This window comes from Lemur catta, chromosome 10, assembly GCF_020740605.2.
Source record: "Lemur catta isolate mLemCat1 chromosome 10, mLemCat1.pri, whole genome shotgun sequence".
Taxonomy (NCBI): Eukaryota; Metazoa; Chordata; class Mammalia; order Primates; family Lemuridae; genus Lemur; species Lemur catta.
In genome coordinates, this window is record NC_059137.1 from 34,357,335 (window position 1) to 34,364,312 (window position 6,978).

The 6,978-nt window shown below is 35.9% G+C and overlaps 1 non-coding gene across 1 annotated transcript; it reads right to left on the reverse strand.

Annotated features, from left to right (window-relative positions):
- Positions 1-300: 300 nt before the first annotated feature.
- LOC123646840 lies at positions 301-445 on the reverse strand. Its single transcript, XR_006738072.1, has one exon. It is a non-coding gene; the product is annotated as a U4 spliceosomal RNA (small nuclear RNA).
- Between the last annotated feature and the right edge of the window lie 6,533 nt (positions 446-6,978).

Below are 6,978 nucleotides of genomic sequence, written 5' to 3' on the forward strand. Positions count from 1 at the left end.
CCAGCAGCATATGAGAGCTCCAATTCCTCCTCATTCTTGTCCACACTTGGAATGGTCAGTCTTTGTACATATTTAGCCATTCCAACAAGTGCATCGTTGTATCTCATTGTGGCTTTGAATTGGCATTTCCCTGAAGACGAATGATAATAAGCATCGTTCCTCATTCTCATTTGCCATCCCTATACCTTCTTTGAAGAAGCATCTGTTCAACTCTTTTGCCCATTTTTATTAATAAGTCAGGTTCTTTGTTTTCTTATTGAGTTTTGAGTCTTATTATATATTCTAGATGCAAGTTCTTTAGCAGATATATGATGCTCAAATATTTTTTCCAGACTGTTGTTTTCTTTTTATTCTCATAACAATGGCTGTTGGGAAAAGATTTCAATTAGCCATAACCAAGCCTTGGATAAACCTCTTTGGCTATGATACTGCACTGCACAAAGCTTACAATGTCTTTTGAAGTTTTTAACTTGGTTAAATCTAAATTATCAAATGTGATTTTATCAATTTTGTTTTTGGTGACGAATCTAAGAAATCTTGGCCTAATCTAAGGTCACAAAGATTTTCTCTTTTGCTTCCCTCTAAAAAATTTATAGTTTTCAAAAAAAAAATTACAGTTTTAGGTTTTACATGTAGATCTTTGATCCATTTGAGTTAATTTTTGCATATAGTGCAAGGTATAAACCCAAGTTTTTGGTTTTTTGGTCTTTTCTTTTACATATGGATATCTAGTTGTTCCAGCCTTTGTTAAAAAGTTATTTTTTCTTTGCACCTTTGTCAAAAATCAGTTGTGCATATATGTGTGGATATATTTATGGATACTTTATTCAGGCTCTTTATTTTGTTTTATTGATCTCTTTGTCTTTATGCCAATATCATGCTGTTTTTATTAGTCAGTTTATAAGCCTGGCAATCAGGTAGTGTGAGCCCTCCAACTTTGTTCCTCTCTTTTAAAATTGTTTTGGCTATTCTGGGCCCTGTGCATTTTAGTATCAGTTTTACAATCAACATATAAATTTCTACCCAAAAAGGCCTACTGGGAATTTGATTGGGACCATATTGCATCTCCATATTAATATGGGGAGGACTGAAAACACTGATTCTTCTGACTTTATTTTTTTAGGTATTCTTTAATTTCTCTCAGCAATATATTATAGTTTCAGGGTACAGGTCTTTTACAACTTTTCATAGATCTATCCCCAAGTATTTTATACCTTTTGATGCTACCGTGATTTTTTTTCATTTCAGTTTCCAATTATCTGTTACTAGTACGTAAAATACATTGGATTTTTGCAGAGTGATCTTGCGTCCTGCAATTTTGCAAAACTTATTACTTTTAGTAGCTTTTTTGTAGATTTTATTAGGTTTTTTAACATAGATGATCATGTGGTGTGTAAACAACATTTACTTTCTACTTTCTAATCTGGGTACCTCATTTCTTGCTGGAAGACACTGCTAAGACCTCCAGTATAATGCTAGATAGAAGTGGCAAGAATAAGTATCCTCTGTCTTGTCCCTGATCGTAGTAGGAAAGCATTTGGTCTTTCAAAATTAAGTATGATGTTAGCTATAGAGATTTTGTCAATGTTCTTAATCAGATTAAGGAAGTTCCTTCCCTTACTAGAATAGTTTTCTGAGAGTTTTTATCAAGAAGGGTTGTTAGATTTTGTTAATTTTTTTTTCTGTATTTATTGAAGTGATCATATGTTTTCTCTTTTTTAAGTTTGTTAATATAGTGAATCACATTGATTTTTTTTTTCTTGAGATAAGAGTCTCGCTCTGTTGCCCAGGCTAGAGTGAGTGCCGTATCGTCAGCCTAGCTCACAGCAACCTCAAACTCCTAGGTTCAAGCGATCCTCCTGCCTCAGCCTCCCAAGTAGCTGGGACTACAGGCATGCGCCACCATGCCCAGCTAATTTTTTCTGTATATTTTTAGCTGTCCAGATAATTTCTTTCTATTTTTTAGTAGAGACGGGGTCTCACTCTTGCTCAGGCTGGTCTCAAACTCCTGACCTCCAGCGATCCACCCGCCTCAGCCTCCCAGAGTGCTAGGATTAGAGGTGTGAGCCACCGCGCCCGGCCCACATTGATTTTTGAACGTGAAACCAGCCCTGCATTTCTGGGGAAAACCCTGCTTGATCATAATGTATTATCTTTTCAGTTTGTTCCTGGATTCACTCCATGTTCATAAGGGATTGTTGGACTACAGTTCTTTTTTCTTGTGATGTCTTTGTCTGCTTTTGTTATCGGGGTGACACTGGCTTCATAGAATCAACTGGGAAGTATTCCCTGCCCATCCTTAAAACATTTGGAAACATTTGTGTAGAATTGGTTTTATGTATTTCTTAAATGTTTTGAGAATTCATTCGTGAAAGAAGGTTTTTATAACTTGAAAATTCAATTTCTTTAATAGATAAAGAGTTATTTAGGTTAACAAGTTCTGCTAAAGTAAGCTTCAGTAATTTGTGTCCTTCAAGGAATGTATCCAGTTTATCTAAGTTGTTGAATTTATTGGCATGAAGCTGTTCATAATATGCCCTTATTATCCTTTTCTTATCTGGAGAATCTTCAGTGATGTCACCTGTTATTCCTGGTAGTGGAAATTTGTATCTTCTCTCTCTGCTTCCTGATCGGTCTGAGTAGAGGTTGATCATTCTTTCTGATCTTTTCAAAGAATCAGCTTTTGGTTTCATTGATTCTCTGTTTTTCTCTATTCTGTTTCGTCGATTCTCACTTTGCTCTTTATTGTTTCCTTTCTCAGTGTATTTGGGTTTCATTTGCTCTCCCCTTTCTAGTGTCTTAAGGTAGGGGCTGAGGTCACTGATCTGAGACCTTTGCTTTTTTCTAAGACAGTCATTTAGTGCTATAAGTGTTGCCATAAGTACAGTGTTAGCAGCATCCCACGAATTCTAACATTGTATTTTCATTTGATTCTGTTCAAAATGGCTTCTAGTTCCATTTCTCTTTCTTTCTTTTTGATCCATGGGTTACTTAGAAGTATGTTGTTTAGTTCCCACACATTTGAGGACTTTACAAAGATCTTTCTGTTATTGATTTATAATTTAATTCCTTTGTGATTTGAGAAGTTATTTCATCTGAAATGAATTGTTTTAAATTTGCTGATACATGTTTTACGGCTCAGAATATGGTCTATCTTGGTAAATGTGCCATGTACACTTGAAAAATATATATTTTGCTGTTGCTGGGAGGAGCAAAAGTTGGGTCAAGTTGCTTGATAGGGTTGTTCAAGTACTCCCTGATTTTCTATCATCCTATCAATCTTTGAGAGAGGGTTATTGAAATTTCCAACAATTGTGGATTTTTCTATTTCTCATCTTAGTTTTCAAAGTGCTTACTTTATATATTTTCAACCTTTATTATTAGGTACATAAACATTTAGGATTATGTCATGTTGCTTAATTGACCTCTTTATCATCATGAAATGATCTTCTTTATCTCTGGTAATATTCTTTGCTCTGAAATATACTTTTTTGATATTAATATAGCCACTCTAGCTTCCTTTGGACTACTAGTTATCATGGTACATTTTTTCCCATCCATTCACTTCTAACCTATTTGTGTCTTTATTGTTAAAGTGTGTTTCTTATATACAGCATATAGTAGGGGTTTGCTTTTTGATGCAATCTGGAAATCCCTGCCTTTTAATTGGGCATTTAGACTCTGACATTTAATGTGTTTGATATGGTTAGGTTTAAATCCATCAACTAGCTATTTGTTTTCTATTTCATCCAGCTGTTCTTTGTTCTCCTTTTCATTTTGCTGCCTTTTGATTAAATATTTTATGATTCCATTTCTTATAATACCTTTGTTGACTTATTAGCTATAATTCTTTGCTTTATTGTTTTAGTAGTTGATTTGGGGTTTATAGAACACATCTTTAATTTCTCGCTCTCCACCTTTGAGTGATACCATACCACTTCATCACTTCGTGTATAGGGTAAGAACCTTGTAATAGTATACTTCCATTTCCCCACTCACAACACTTAGGCTATTGTTATACAGTTACTTTTATATATATTATAAGTCCCACATTACATTGTAATTATTTTCATGTTAAAAGTAAATTATCTTTAAGAGAATTTTAATTAATATGAGAAAACCTTATTTACCATGCAGTTACCATTTCTAGTGCTTTTTATTACTTTTTATGGACTCATAACTCCATCTGGTATCATTTTTCTTCTGTCTGATCAACTTCCTTTAGCGTTGCTTTTAGTGTGGTGTGCCAATGATAAATTCTCTGTTTTTATGTTTATGAAAAAGTATTTCGCCCTTGTTTTTGAGTGATATGTTTGCTGAAATGTAAATTCTAGATTTAGAAGCATTTCTTTTAGAACTTCAGAGGTGTTCTACTGTCTTCTCACTTGTACTGTTTCTGATGAGAAATCTGCTGTTATCCTCATCTTTGTTCCTTTGTACATAATATTTTCCCCCTCCTGCTATTTTTTAAAGGTTTTCTTTATCAATAGTTTTGAGCACTGAGATTATGATATACCTTTATATCATTTTTTCTCCATGTTTCTTGTCATTGGGGCTCATTGAGCTTCTTAAATCTGTAGCTTTATATTCATCATTATTTACTACATAAGTTTTCAGTCTTTTAAAATGTATTGACACTTGTTTTACGGTCCAGCATATGGTCTCTCCTGTTGAACATCCCATGGGCATTTAGAAAAAATAAGTATTCTACAGTTGGTGGTGTCAAAGTGCTTGATAATCTTTCCTGGTAGTGGAAATACTGGATAATCTTTCCAGATCTTTAATATCCGTACTATTTTTGTTCGAATAATTCTATTGATTGCCAAACTCATAAAAACTATGATTGTGTATACTTGTCTATTTCTCCATTTAGTCAGTTTTTGTTTCATGTATTTTGAAGCTCTGTCATTACACATATTCATATTTATTGTTCTGTGTGATAAAATTATTTATCATTATTTTGTCATCCAGATAAATTGGACCTACTTTTTTTTTTTTTTTTATAAAGTGTGTTTCTTTCTGAAAATAATATAGCCATTCCAGCTTTCTTTGATTAGTGCTTTTGCATAATATATCTCTTTTTACTTTCAACCTGTGTCTTTGTGTTTAAAGTATTCCTTAAAGACAACAGGTAATTAGCTCTTGTTCTTTTAACCAATCTGAGAATCTCTGCCTTTTAATTAAATGTTTATTTTATTTACATTGAATATTATTTTAATATGGATGCCTTTAGGATGGTTATTTTTTAATTTGTTTTCTATTTTTCTGTTTCCTTTTTCTCTGTTTCTTTCTCTGTCTTCTTTGGAGTAAATCTTTTTTTTTTTTTTAGTATTCCATTGTAATTACTTTATTGGGTATTTCCTCTTTTTAACATTTTATTTTAAAATTTTTCAAACATACTAAGAAGCTGAAAAAGTTTTACAGTGAACCCCCATATACCCACCATTAGCATTTTCTATAGCTCAGGAAAAGGAAAGACCCCAGTTCGTCAACTCATCTTCTTTACTGGGTGCCTCATCTCTGGATTTAAATAGGGCAGAGGCAAATGCATTTGAAGAACTGGATTAATAGAAATGTAATTCCCAGAACATGGAAGTGAAAGTCCCCTCTTTACGTATTTATCAGGCTTTACTGTGAGAGGGAACAGGACGATCTGGCCTGTGTCCAGAGAGAGTGACAAGGATGTGGCCAGTGACTGGATGCTGTGTCCTCATGAGGAGGGAACTGGCTGTGCTTGCTGTACCCAGGGAAGAACAGAGAGGGTTGGAAAGAGGCATTTCCAAGTCACAGCCTTACAGCCCTGTGGCAGTAGAGTGGTGGGTGGGGGCAAGCTGTCTGTGGGAGAGGCCCAGTGCTAAATGGATGCTCTAGGGAAACAAATGTAGCTTTAATAAAAGGAAAAACTAACAGGAAAAGGTGCCCCAAATGAGCAAGGCTTCCTCAGTAGACAGTGAGCTTCCCATCGCTAGAGGTATGCAAGCATCCACTCAGTAACAAATATTTACTGAGCCTTTAAGGGCCAGACACTGGGCTAGGCACTGCAGATAGAGCAGTGAACAAAACAGATGGGGGTCCTTGTCCTCATGGGAGAGGTTAATGTTAAATAATCCCACAAGTAAATATGTAACTGTCCATTGTGATTTACACAGGAGACTTGCTCTGGCAGGAACTGGAGAACAGAATTAGACATCTCCTAACTCTGAGACTAAACAATATAGAATCACAGGATGCTCTATATAAGTGATAGCTTTTATCATTGTATTAATATTATTAACATTGTTATTATTTTGTTCTATTATTCATTCATTTCACATTTCCTGGACACCAACCTTGGGCTGTGCAAGGAGACAAAGTTGCAAGAGATGGGACCTTTGTCCTCCCAGTAGAAGGACCATCCGGTAAACAGACTGTGCAGTGCAGTGTGGGAAGTGCTGTAATTAACAACCAGGAGCCCAGGGAGGCACTGTCTGCCTAGGAAACTGTAAGGGAAGTTCTGGGGGTGGGGGACAGAGACAGTGGGAGTGATGGAAAGGAGAAAAACTGCTAGTGTCAATTCCCCTCACACTCCCCTTCGGATCTCCAGGAAGCGTGACAAATGTGAGGCGTCCCCTCCTCGCTCCAACCCCTTCCCCCTCTCCCTGCCCCGCCACTCCCCGCTTTTTGAGGGCTCAGCTCAGCTGGGCCCCTTAGCCAATTAACACTCTTTGCATCTGAAAAGCTCAAATCAGCTCCTCAGAGGTGTTAGAGATCAGAGTAATTAAGGTTTCTTTCTAATGCAAATCTAAACCAGAAATTGGATGTTTGTCTCCTTGGGAAATTAGGGTCCCCAGTTCTACTGGGTGCTAGTGAATCTCAGCATGGGGAGGTGATGGCTTCAGGAACTAGAAGCCAATTTGTTGGATGCTCTCCAAAAATATTTGACTCAATTAAATCAAAATTGACTCCACATGGCAGCGGAAGTGATCGTCTTTAAAGGCA